The sequence below is a fragment of the Hemitrygon akajei genome, unplaced genomic scaffold, assembly GCF_048418815.1.
Source record: "Hemitrygon akajei unplaced genomic scaffold, sHemAka1.3 Scf000060, whole genome shotgun sequence".
Taxonomy (NCBI): Eukaryota; Metazoa; Chordata; class Chondrichthyes; order Myliobatiformes; family Dasyatidae; genus Hemitrygon; species Hemitrygon akajei.
Genome location: NW_027331946.1, coordinates 2,644,390 through 2,658,265, shown reverse-complemented (window position 1 = coordinate 2,658,265; position 13,876 = coordinate 2,644,390). Strand labels below are relative to the sequence as shown.

General features: G+C 45.6%; 1 non-coding gene across 1 annotated transcript; it reads left to right on the top strand.

The window, feature by feature from the left end:
* Window positions 1-13,425: 13,425 nt before the first annotated feature.
* On the top strand, window positions 13,426-13,499 carry trnav-cac (transfer RNA valine (anticodon CAC)). The gene has a single exon. It is a non-coding gene; the product is annotated as a tRNA-Val (tRNA).
* The last annotated feature ends 377 nt before the right edge of the window (window positions 13,500-13,876 follow it).

The window sequence follows — 13,876 nt, the reverse complement described above, 5'->3', positions numbered from 1 at the left end:
AAAGTTATCTCAGAGCTCAAATCTCCTGCGGTCCCCAAACTTTTGAATGGTGCTCCATTCCTATTTTTCACTGTAAAATTGTACAAAACAAAAATAATCTACTAAACTTGCTTAAAATGATGAAAAAAAGTTACATCACTTAACTATTCACAGTAACATAAATTTTGCCCAGTGGTGTCTCAGACTTCTGCAAGCCACTGTATGTCTGCTAATAATAGTTTAGCTTCTGTGTGTAACACCCCCGGTACTCCGCTTCGAGGAGAGAATGACAGATTCTCCGCTGATATCGGAAATGTTCTACGTTCGGCAATTTCCTAGTGAAACACTGGTGCAGCGGCTCCACAACAATCACGTCCATCACTCACGGGGAGCAGAAAATCAGACTACTATTATATATTATTGCATCATGACTTTTCCCGTCCGTGGCAGCATCTGTTCAGAACGTATTGGATGCCCCATTGTAAATCTGCTTCCATACCTTTATTGATGTTTGGACTTCCATTGTTTTCTTCGTGTCCACATCAGCACTCCCGAGAACCCCGTCACTCTTTGTGAATATCCCAACCATACTCACCCATGGAAGGTAACCTCGTACCTCAATATTGACACCTGTCTGCTGGTGGATCTCCGCAGGTCTGGCAGCATCTATGGAAATGAACAAACAGACGCCGTTTCGGGCCAAGACCCTTCATCAGGGGGTAGAAAGGAAGGAGGAAGATGGCAGAATAAGAACATCTTGGGGAGAGGGAAGGACAAGCTAGAAGGGAATGGGTGTTGCCAGGTTGGCGAAATAACTGTCTGGGTGATGATAGGTGAACAACGCAAAGGGCGGCAGAAGAAGGAAGCTGATAGGAGAGGAGAGTGGATCCAAGGCAAACGGAAGGAAGAGGGGCGTCATGGGAAGGCGATAGGTAGATAAGGCGGAGAGATAAGAGGCCGAAGTGGGGAAAGGAAGGAGGGGAAAATACAGGCACTCAACGGAAATCAATGTTCTTGCCATGAGATTGCAGGCTACCTGGACGGAATTTGAGGTGTAGCACATCCGGCCTGAGAGTAGCCTCATTGTGGCACGAGAGGAAGTCACGGGTCGACATATCGGACCGTGAACGGGGATCGGAAAGAAAATGGTTTGCCACTAGAAATCTCGCTTCTGTTAATGGAGGTGAGGTGTGACGAAGTGTTAATTAATTTGAAGAAAGGTCATGGCCAGAAAGCCCGACAGATTAATAATTTCCAAAGATGCTGCCTAACCTGTTGAGTTCCTCCAGCATTTTGTGCGTGTTGCAGTAAATCTGATTAAACGTTTACGTGCATTCAATATCTCCGTGAGCCTGAATAAGATATTAGTTTAAGGTTCTTCACTATGTTACAGGAACGTACAAATATCTTATTTTTGTTTCATATTTCTAATGCAAGATCTATAACCGAGACAATTCCCAGAGTGAAACAGAACAGCCCATTGACGGTATAACATTGGTCTATGGTGACAAAGTCCATGGATCCTCGGAATGGACAAGATCAACAATAACAATCATGAAACCGAGAGGTGAGTCTGAGAGTGTTTCACATCAACAGTCACTGACTTCTCCAATCGTCATTTATTCATCTTTGAGATTTTGTAATTTCGTGTCAAGCTATTCATATTTCATCACCATTGGGAGTTTACTTAAATGACATCATGTTTACTTTAACCCCAGCAGTTGGAAAACACGTCAGCCTTGTGTGATATTAAATAGTCCGCGTGATGGAGCGAGTATAAATGAATGACCGTGGAGATCCGTCAGCTCAGAGTTTCTCCAGCGAGATCACGGGCAGCTGGAAGACAGGGTGAATCTCAGACAGCATGCGTGAAACCTTTTACCGTGTGAGGAAGATATGGTACTTGGTCATTGCCGTGATCGGTGTTCCTGGTAAGAACACAAGCAAATTAACAGTTTAAGTTCTGTGCGCGCGGTCCGTGGACTCGTTCAGTGACCGACAGCGCTGTGATGTCGGAGTGTCAGAGAGTGCGGTGTTCACATTGCGACCAATCTCTGTGTTCGTTCAGAAGTTCCCTTCCTTTTTAATTCATGGCTTCTGCTGGAAGTAAACCGGCAGCTGAAGCGGCCGTAGAGAGGAAGATCGGGTAGATGGATTCATTTTGTAGATTCACAGCAGGCAGTTGTGATTTATCAATGCAAAGCCGCTGTCAAGTAAACCCCGATAATCCAGCGCGCTCGCCACCTTTACGGCTATTTGGTATTAAACCGTTTCATTAGAGCAACGTGCTTTAAATTCAAAATTCAAGGTATTGTGCTCTGATTAAAGAAATACCTGCAAATTTGAAGGGAACGCGGGAAGCGAATGGACGTTGAGATTCAGGGGAGAGTGGTCGATTCATTTGTAAGTCAGACTCCGAATATAAGGCAAGTAAGGGCCTCTGTGTATGTTTTGTACCAGGGTTTATTACCACGCCCTGTTATCCGTGAAGTGAAGCCGGAGTTAAGAGCAAGCCCAGCGGTGTCCGTTAGGGGTCAGATGGGGTAAGGTGCACGCAATACTCCGTTCTTGTACAATATGCTTTGAAACATTTACAATAATACTGAAGTAATTCGGAGCGACCTCAAAGGAGACAGATCTTTTGGAGTACCTACACTGTCTTTGATGATATAAGCACTAGCGTGCTAAATAATTTAAAGTTCAGAGGGTCAAGCATAAACCTCAAAAACGAAAATTGAAACTTCCTGATCGGATTCGTTGATAGCGTGTTTAGGAACTCCGGCCAATGGTAGTTGCGGAATTTAAAAGAAGCCATCCAAGCGGAGGTGGGTGGTGGGGGGGGGGTGTGCGGGTGATAAACGGGGAGTCAAGAAGGAGACGCAGGCATTGGAACGGTGGAAATGAATTTGCTTTGAACTTTGTAGATGGACAGAGGTGAAGGGAGCGGGACTTCGCTGCACAGTGAGAGTGCCAGGACATAGGTGACCGGAACGCGGTAATCAGCATCGCTGAGAAAGTTGCCGAGGTACCCAGGTTTTACACATCAGTCCAAAACCTGACGGGGGGAGATTTATATTGATTTCTCTCAAGCGGTCTCGGCTTTCCGTTGATAACGCCTCCTTCCAAACCCTGTTCCTTTTCCGGTATAGAGTACCTTCTCCGTTCACCCCGCATGCATTCGTGAGAGCGATCTGAGATTCCCGCATTACTCCTTTTAAACCCCCAGAAATGAGTTGTCTGCACAGTTTGATTGTTCTCAATTTCCAGCTTGTCTCTGCCCTGAAATCCACTGATCGGTGAGACAGTAATTCACTCATTCTGTTTGCTGTTCCCCCAGTGAATTTAGTGGCGATTGCGATCCTGTCCCGGGGAAAGTGCGGCCTCTCCACCTGCATCACTCGCTACCTGGTGGCCATGGCAACGGCGGATCTGCTAACTATTATCTTTGAGGTCATATTGTGGCGTGTCAGTTATTATTACTTCCCTGGGACTTTCCTGGACATCACCCCCGTGTGCAGTGTGATCTCTGCCCTGGGACAGGCAGCCACTGACTGTTCTGTCTGGTTCACCGTCATGTTGACATTTGATCGGTTTGTCGCCATCTGTTGTCAGAAGCGGAAAGCGAAGTATTGCACCGGGAAAACTGCGGCTGTGGTTCTGACAACAACCGGCGTTCTGATCTGTGTTAAAAATGTGCCCTACTTCTTTACATTTTATCCTGTGAAAGTGATTGACAATATACCATGGGACTGTATGACGAAGCCAGGCTGCTATACGGATCCAGGGTGGGTGGGATATGAGTGGCTTTCTACCGTTCTAACGCCATTACTGCCTTTCCTGTTAATACTACTCTTCAACGCTCTGACAGTCAGACACATTTTAGTGACGAGTCGAGTCCGTAAGGGGCTGTGGGGTCAGAGAATGGCGGAGAACCGCAGTGACCCGGAGATGGAGAGCAGGAGGAGGTCTGTGATCTTACTTCTCTCCATCTCCGGAAGCTTAATCATCCTGTGGTCGGTGTATGTTGCCGAATTCCTTTATTACATCATCGCCGGATTGGATCAGAATAATTACAACGATTCGGAATACATACTTCAACAATCTGGGCACATGCTGTTGATATTAAGTTGCTGCTCAAACACGTTTACTTATGGGGTAACTCAGTGCAAGTTCAGAGAGCAGTACATCAGCGCAGCGAAATATCCGCTCAAGTCAATTATTCAAATAATTATTGAACAGAATATCTAAGATCTTCTCAGAGGCGGTCGCAGTGTTTTCTTCTTGTTACTATGGAACTGACGGTCACCGTAAACACAATCTCCCACAGTCTGGTACTTAACCCAGTTTCTGTACCTTACACTCCGGGTTCTTCAGAGCCGCAAACACCAGTTTCACTCCTGAATCTCCCAGTCCATTCTTTCCAAATCAAAACACAAACAGACAAATTGAAGAACAAAGTGATTCTAACCGTTCGTCGGAGGGAATTTTTTCCACTCGGATAGTTCAAGAACGTTAAACACTTCAGTAAATCACTAATCAGAGTTCTCATCACTGTCAATGTCCCTCACTGTCCATATCCATGTTATTCACCGAATGCAGCAATTTAGTCGGCAAATGTGATTTTGTAAACTCCTCATGTTCTGTCTCATTCCCCGATGGTTACAAAAGTGTTCCTGATGTGAAAGGGTCAAAAGAGCAGGCCCACGGTGAGGAAGAGTTATGAATGGGGAAGTGCCGATGGGATAATGTGGAAAAGACTCCATCTGAGGAAAAGATAGGGGAAGACAGAACAAGAACGTGGGACGGGAATGCGGACAAGATATTCCACATGAGGAAGGGAGATGGGGAAGAGAGATCCCATAGGAGAAAGAGGATGGGGAAGAGAGATCCCAAAGGAGGAAGGGTGAAGTGGAAGAGCGATCAACACAGGAGCAAGGGGATGGGGAAAAGAGATCCCGCAGGAAGAAGGAGGATGGGGAAGAGCGGTCTCACAGCAGTATACCGATAGGGAAAAGTAATCCAACAGACGAGATGACGCAGAAACAGATTTTTCGGGAGTGGTGGGTGTGAACTAAGGCCCACAATCGGGAGAGGAGAGGCGCCCATGAGGTCTGGGTATCTGGTAGTGAGCACAGTCACACAGGTGGACTGATGGTGATAGTCACACAAGGGGAAAGGCAGGAGAGTACAATCTCACAATGGTATTTCTTTTCTTCTCACTGGGACAGTCTGCTGACGGTCTCTTGTCCCTCACCGGGAAGGGGGTGTGAATCTCTGACCCACCTGCTGCAGTCAGTGTCGGTCTGGGTGTCAGTAACAGTGAGAAGGAACATTGTCAATGGACGTGTCACAGGCAGTGAGAAACACGGCCATTCCTGTGATTTACTACCATTAAACCAATGGCCGTTGTTCACTGATCTGATGAAGTCTCCAACATCCCTTCACAAGGAACAACAGAACCCTCCCGCCTTGGGGATTTACTGACCGATCCCCTGGGCATTTGTCACAATTCTTCTTAATCTGATTTTCTACAGTTTTACCCAAATTCCTTTACATTGAAACAACACAAGGGAACGGTTTCACAGTTCAAATGAAGAGACAAGTCAAGTTACCTCAACTCCTGGCACTTGTGCAGCCCGGGTCCCAGCCGCTGGATTCCTTCACACTGAATGTGGCAGTTTCCCAGGTCGAGGTGTTTTATTGTATCACAGAGTCTGATGACATGAGACAGGACCGCGCAGTCAATCGGGGTCAGTGTCATTCCACTGAATGAAAGTGTTTCCACAGATCCCAGAGCGGCCGGAGCCAGTCCACGATTCTGAGACTCAAACAGGTAGTGCAATGTGTTCAGGAGGCTCCTTTTACCAACTTCACTCCTCGTGTTTCCACTCTGGCGTTTAACCTCCTCCTTCACCCAGTCAATCACCCAGGAGGGTTAAAAAGAACCAGCAGAACGAGTCAGACTCCTCAGACGGGAGGCAGCAGGTATTGAAGAGGTCGATGAGCCAGAACTTGGAATACTGCCTTTGATTTTGGATGTCTGTTACGTACCCCCTAACGGGTTAAAGAGCCAGTAGAAATGGGCCCACACGGAGTCTGAGTCTGCCGTTATAAACTCTATTTTATTAGTAACTACGTGAATAAAGTGATATAGAACGAGATAAAGTAGACAGCTCAGCAGAGTATATATGTGCGTATACCTATCTATCTATCTATATATATACGTGTGTGTGTGTGTGTGTGTGTGTGTGTGTGTGTGTGTGTGTGTGTGTGTGTGTTGTGTGTGTGTGTATGTTGTGTGTGTGTGTGGGGTGTGTGTGTGTGTGTATGTTGTGTGTGTGTGGGGGGGTGTGTGTGTGTGTGTATGTGTGTGTGTGTGTGTGTGTGTGTGTGGGTGTGTGTGTGTGTGTGTGTGTGTGTATGTTGTGTGTGTGTGTGGGGTGTGTGTGTGTGTGTGTGTGTGTGTGTGTGTGTGTGTGTGTGTGTGTGTGTGTGTGTGTGAGTGTGTGTGTGTGTGTGTGTGCTCAAGCTTCCCCAGCTCAGGAGACTGGGTGATGCAGTCTTACGGTGGGATGGTAAGTAATCTGTTCAGTACTGGAATTTGGTTTGAGTAGAGTTGGAGAGAGAGAGTTAGAGTTTTGGTTTATCTTCTAGTGCCGATGCCGATACACCACGTCGTCCTCCTGTTCCCGAAACTCATTTAAAAGTCACCAACTTGTGACCACAGAAAAGGGGATGCCATCTTCTGTGGTGGAGTTATCAACCCCAGACCAGGGTTAAACACACCTACGGTACTCACAGGTGCAGGTTCGGGGTCATGATAACGTTTGATCATATTTACGTGGACGAGCTGGGTAGCCTTCCACCGGTCAGGAGTCCTAATAACATAATTTAAAGGATCAATTTTCTTAATTATTTCATATGGTCCACTAAATCTCGCTTGCAGTGGGTTGGCAATGATGGGGAACAGCATCAGGACCCTTTCTCCAGCACGATATCTCTGCTCCCTCGCTCTTCTGTCATACCTCTGTTTCATGTTTATCTGAGAGTGCTGTGAATTCTGCTTCACAAGGTCACAAGCCTTGTTAAGACTGTCTCTGAATACGGAAACGTAACTAAGCACACACCTACTCACATTCTGATCTGATCATTGCTCTCTGAGTAGGGTCAACGGTGATACGATGTGCTTAGCTCTCAATTCTTTAACTACCCGCTGGAATGTTTTCGAAGTAAAGTTACTTCACATTGGATTTCTTTAGGAAGACATACCAGTGTGAAAAATGTGCTAAGTGCTTTTAACACAGTCTTGGCCTTGATGTTCCTGAGAGGCACAGCTTCATGGAACCTAGACATCGCACACATGATGGTTAACAAATACTCATAACCAGCTGCAGTCCTTGGCAATGGGCCAACACAATCCACTATGACCCTAGAAAAAGGTTCACCAAAAGCAGGTGTTGGTCTAAGTTGTGACGCTGGGATCACCCGATTAGGTTTTCCAGCAACCTGACAGGTATGGCAAGTCCTGCAAAAGTTCACAACATCCTTCCTTAAATTAGGCCGGTGGAATTCCTTCATAATTCTGTTTACTGTCTTCCTCACTCCAAAGTGTCCACCTAAAGACATACTATGAGCCATGTTTAAAATCTCAGCCCTGTAAACTTTCGGGACCACAACTTGATGTTCAATGATCCAATCCTCACTTGCAGGCACAGTAGGTGAACACTTCCTCAGTAACACCCCATCCTTAAGATAATATCCTACTGACTCTCTCTGAACCTCCTCTTCTGTGAGAGCTGTCTCCTTCAACGCAGCAATTTCAGAATCTCGACTTTGTTCCGTTATAAATTCATCCCAGGACAAGGACAAGCCTTTCTCATCCTCCTTACTACCCACATCCTGATGCAACATGGAAGGCAGAAAAGTCTCTGGCAAGTTCTCATAAATTAACCCCCTGTCTTTGCTAACTGCGTCAGCAGCTTTTTTAGACATGCTTCGGGTCACTGCGCATGAGAGGTTCACAACAGTATCTGTGTGTGTGTCGTCAGCCACAAGCTTGCTTGTTAGCTGGACTGCTGAATAAACTCCACCCTGGATAGGTGCCAACCTAATATTTATCAAACCCAATATCATTACTAAGCTTACGAAGACCATGTTTACATTATAAAAATTCCCAAACAACCCATCCATTCTGTCCTTTCGACTTTTAGCTTGCCTCGTCTCTATAGTAACCCGGTCAGGTGGTCTCTCAAAACGAAAACAATCCTTTCTCTCCAAATTGCAATCGTGAAAAACAACTCCACAACCTTGAAGGTGTTTACTTCCTGCTGCGAAAACAAAATTCAACAGAATTTCACATGCTTTTACAGGTCTTTGACCTGCAAGCAGGATCAAAGGTCGCGAAACCAGTGCAAACTTCCCAAATTCTTTATTCAAAAATCCAGAAACAGCTCCTTTCTACATAGTTCTAATAAGATTCACATCACCAACTTTCAACTCATCACCAACATTTAGAACACCATCTAACACAAATAACTAAGAATCCTCAATTTCCACTGGCACCAAGTTTAACCCTTTATTCACCGAACCAAGTCCATCTGGCTCAGAAAGACTGCATTTCTTTTTAACCGAGTCAGCCACCTCAGACATTAACTGATTTTCAACACAAGGTTCAATACCCTGGAAATTTACAGGTGCTTCAACAAATTGAATACAGGCAATCGGGACAGCTGCCTCTTCTAGGCTTTCAATACCAGTCGCAGTTTCAAATTCCAGGTTCCCCCGACCCTCCCAGCTGCTCTCTGGGAAACTCCCATCCGGAGTAAACTCAACCTTGTGAGTTAAAACAACCTCGACTGCTAACCTAGCAGACTCCCTCAAGGTAGCGGCATCCTTTTCATCTCGGTATGCCCTTACATCATCGGGAACACACTTCTTAAAATCTCCAGTCACAACCAGCTCTTTCAAGCTGTCCAAACCCTCAGTTACCTCTTCCGAGGTATACCAGCCCCTGAGGTACACCTGTTTCTCATGGGCAAACTCCATATAAGTTTGGCTCCCGGACTTCCTTAAATCTCTGAACTTTTGTTTATACGCCTCCGGAAGCAACTCATGGACTTTAAGCACTGCGTCTTTCACTGTATCATAATTCCTTGACTGTTCAAGCGTCAGGGCAGAATACGACTGCTGAGCCTTCCCCTTCAACACACTTTGTGACATGATAGCCCACTCATCCCTCGGCCATTTCCGACTCTGGGAATGTGTGTGTGTGTGTGTGTGTGTGTGTGTGTGTGTGTGTGTGTGTGTGTGTGTGTGTGTGTGTGTGTGTGTGTGTGTGTGTGTGTGTGTGTGTGTGTGTGTGTGTGTGTGTGTGTGAATAAGGTTCCCAAGCTTCCCCAGCTCAGGTGATTACGGTGGGATGGTAAGTAATCAGTTTAGTTCTGGAATCTGGTTTGAGTAGAGTTGGAGAGAGAGAGTTAGGGTGTTGGTTTATCTTCCAATACCGATGCCGATGCCGATACCAATCCTCCACGTCGTCCTCCTGTTCCCGAAACTTATTTAAAAATCACCTGCTTGTGACCACAGGAAGTGGAATGCCGATCTTCCACGGTAACGCTATCAACCCAGGCCAGGGTCACCCATTTATCCACACTGTGAGCAAAAACTGATAACTGTCTCTGTGTTTCTATCTATCTATCTATCTATCTATCTATCTATCTATCTATCTATCTATCTATCTATCTATCTATTCGTCTGTCTGGCTCCCTGTCCTCTGCTGTCTGTTTTTGTCTGTTTGTCCCACTAACTATATGCTGCTGTGTCAATATTGCGAATTTGATGGAGAGGAATTCAGAAGGAGATTATCAATGAGAAACGCTTGTGGAGTTTGGAAATGATTATTTTCTCAGTCTTGCTAGAGCGATTTGCCAAGGCAGACTGACAGTCATGATCCATTAGCCAGCGGGTCGGTAACTAGCAATCTCTCACTTGGTGCCCCAGATTTAACGGCAGTGATTATATATTATTGGAGGGACCTACAGTGCAAAAGGTAAGTGAAGGTTCAAATGATCTGGCTGAGAAAATGAAGCACTGCGAGCGGATAATCAACTATAATGAAAATTCAAATTTTCAGCCATAATGTGGTGTCTGGACATACAGAGTAACAGCGTACAAAGAAAGATTCAAGAGCAGATGAAGATTAACTTCATCTGATTAACAGATTAACTTCATCTGTTCCCAACCAGGGAAGAGCTCCAGTGTCATTCTTCCAACATAACAAAGGCTGCCTGTCATGGTCCCTTCTAGCACCTGGCTCAGGAATTGTGCCTTAATAACCTCGTTTAGTTACCAATCATTCCCAGGTTCCACTAAATACAAACACCTGCTTTCCATCAGCAAATGCAGTTTAAAAACCCTGTGATCACAAGTAGGAGCTGCCAGTTCGTTGGTCGACCCGTGTATGAGTAACCTCACCCCATGGTTCTTAGGACTATAAATTCTAAGTCTAGCATCGTTCTTGAATTCTCTACTAAAACCAAGACTCCGGGTAAACACTCCTTTGGCACCCATTCCACGCTCGCTACGACTGTAACGCCTCCCGACTCGGCCTCCGCTCCCGTGTTCAGCACCTGCGTTCGTTCCACCGCCACGTCCTTGCGACACTGCCATCCAACTCTCGACACTGCTCTCCGCCGGAGAATGGTGAGATGCCGCTGTTCCTTTAATAATCAGACTGCAATTGTCGCCTGCCACCTTCGCTCATGGAAAGTTCGCCCACTGAGTACTGAGTGCTCACTTGTTCTCCACCATCCATAGCTATCTGCTTACATCCGCATGATCATAAGGCTCCCCATCTCCCCATCATCTCCCCTTCCGGTAGCGTAGTAACACCTTCCCCCCCCGTCCCCACACCATACCAGACAATGATGCAGCCTGTCAGAATACTCTCCAGAAGTTTTTTTTGAGTTTATTCATTAATCTCCTAATGAAGTACTGGATAGCCGCTGTCTTGCCTTTCTCATAACTGCATCGATATGTCGGGACCAGGTTAATTCCTCAGAGATCTTAACACCCAGGAACCTGAAACTGCTCACTCTCTCCACTTCTGATCCCTCTATGAGGATTGGTATCTTTCTCCTTCCTGAAGTCCACAATGAGCTTTTTCGTCTTACTGACGTTCAGTGCAAGGTTGTTGCTGCGACACCACTCAACTAGTTGACATATCTCACCTCTGTTCGCCCTTTCGTCTCCATCGAGATTCGACCAACAATGTTTGCATTTTCAGCAAATTTATAGGTGGTATTTGATGTGCACATTTGCTGACTCGATATACACATGGATGTAAGGAAGATCGAGGGATATGGACAGGGTAGGAAGGAGGGATTAGAGTTTGAGTGCCTTTGATTTGCTTTCTAGCTAGTATGGCAGCAGATTGTGGGCCGAACGGCCTTTTCACGTGCTCTATATTTTTAGGCTCTATGTCTTCTAAATTTTCTTTCCATATGTAAAACACGTGTTTGCAGCACTGGGCTCTAGTGGCGCAATCGGTTAGCGCGCGGTACTTAAATGGCGGTACGCGGCGGAGAAATGTGTTGTTTTGTGAGTTCGAGCCGAAAGCGCTTGTGATTTTTAATGCAGTGCCCGGGTGACTAAGCGTCTCTCAAGTTGAGCATTCCACTGGAATGTTACATTTGTTTATGTGCTTCTGAGATAGCCTAATTGTTATTTGTATTTAACTGCGAATCGATGCACCTTTGAGTGTGATCTGAGCAGGAGAGTGTAAGTTTACAAACGTTGCAAGAGATCCTCCCTCATTCACTAAAAGGCATGTGCCCGCTGGGCTACAAACAATCTCCCTGCTTGGTTCTTTAGTTCAACACGCGCAGCCTCACTTTCCGTTGTTGAAAGTGTCTGAGCAGATGGTTTCTTTGCTGAATTAAGGCAGAATTATCCCCCACATTCCTGTCTTCTTAGTTCAATTAACCAAATGGTGAAGCAAAGATCTCTACCTTTCCTGAAGCTATGCTTCAGAAACCCTCTAATTACACCTCATCTTGGTTCGTTGTGTTGTCGATTAAACTCAATATTTACTTGCATCGGCGAATTGTTTCAGGCACCTGCGAAAAAAAAAGAGATATTAATCGTAGCCTCAATAGGCACAAATGGTATGGAGATGCTGACATCTCTCTCCCCCTCTCTCAACATGAATCTGCATTCGTCTGTACCGAATTATAAAATAATTCTCACATATCCGGAGTTCACCAAGCCTCTGTTAAAGAGACGACAGCTCCGTCGTTTCTGCTGACGTCCTTCCGGCTGGAGAGTGATCACTCCACTGCGACCTCAGAGCTGATCGACGCCGCTCCGTTCCTGAAGGTTGTTGTTACCAATAGAATTTTCCTTCACAGTAGGTTGTTTAATTGGCCGTTGATGTTTTGGTCCGGTTGCGATCTGACGGAACAGATTGGACCGTGATCATTAATGAAATATCAGTGTGACGGTGTGTCTGGTGTCAGTGCGGACTCGGTGGGGTGAATAGCAGTGATTCGTTACTGTACAGCTGGCATAATCTCACAAGTAACCCTGGCTTGTAACGCGTCCTGTTGTATATAAACGTATCGGCACGTGGTTCACTCACTTGCTTCAATTAACTTGTAATCTGAGGTGAAGAGAACGGACGAGGCAGACAGGGTGAGAAAGCTTAAAGGCACTGTTAAATTTAGCACGTGAGCCCGAGCGCCACCCTGTGGAGACTACTGGAAGCTAGAGTACAGAAGGTGTTTTAATTCCTTGCCTATTAATACAACACAGTTCAGTTGACCGCCACATGCCGCGCCTTAACCAACACCCGACAGGAAATTGTTAATGCATATCTCTGTAAATGGCGCATAACCATAGAACCATCGAACATTACAGCACAGAATCAGGCCTTTTGACCCTTCTTGGCTATGCCTAACCATTTTTCTGCCTTGTCCCACTGACCTTCACCTGGCCCATATCCCTCCATACACCCCGCATCCATGTACCTATCCAAGGTTTAATTAGATGTTAAAAGTGAGCCCGTATTTATTACTTCATCTGGCAGCTCATTTCACACTCCCACCACTCTTTGTGTGAAGAACACCCCTCCCCAATGTTCCCTTTAAACTGTCGCCCTTCACCCTTAACCGATGTCCTCTGATTTTTTTTTCTCCCCTGGCCTCAGTGTAAAAAGCCTGCTTGCATTCACTCTATCTATACCCAGCATAATTTTACATACCTCTATCAAGTCTCTCTTCATTCTTCTACACTCAATAAAATAAAGTCCTAACCTAGTTAATGCGTGTTACTGAAAACGGGAAGGAAGGATGGGCAATGTTTTGTACTTATTGCTGTACTTCAGAGCAGGGCGGTGAGGGGGTGCCTCGGGTCATTGCTCAAGAGCTCAAAGCATTGAGCGCTTTGCACGGTTTCTGTGGTGTAGTGGTTATCACATTCGCTTCACACGCGAAAGGTCCCCAGTTCAATCCCGGGCAGAATCATTCTTTGGGCTTCAGTGCTGCAAATGAACTTGAGATTCAATTTTTCAGTTTGTGTTCAAGTTTACTGTCATGGGCGTCCAGGTGTAAATATAATGAACATTCACTTTTCCAGCAGTAGCGCATTTTATTTCAAACCCGGCAAAGGTAAATTAAAGAAAGAAGAATTAATAGAAATTATATATAATTTCCAGGAGAACATAAACGGATTTAAACCTAAGGAGGTTGGTAGATAACGTACATTGCAACGTACACGGGATAATTAGCCTTCAAACCCATTGCCATGTATTGTCGCATGAGGATGCACTGTGGTTTCAACGGAGCTCGCATCTCAAATGTTCCCATTCAGACAAACATCAGGAAGAATAACCGTGTGCTGC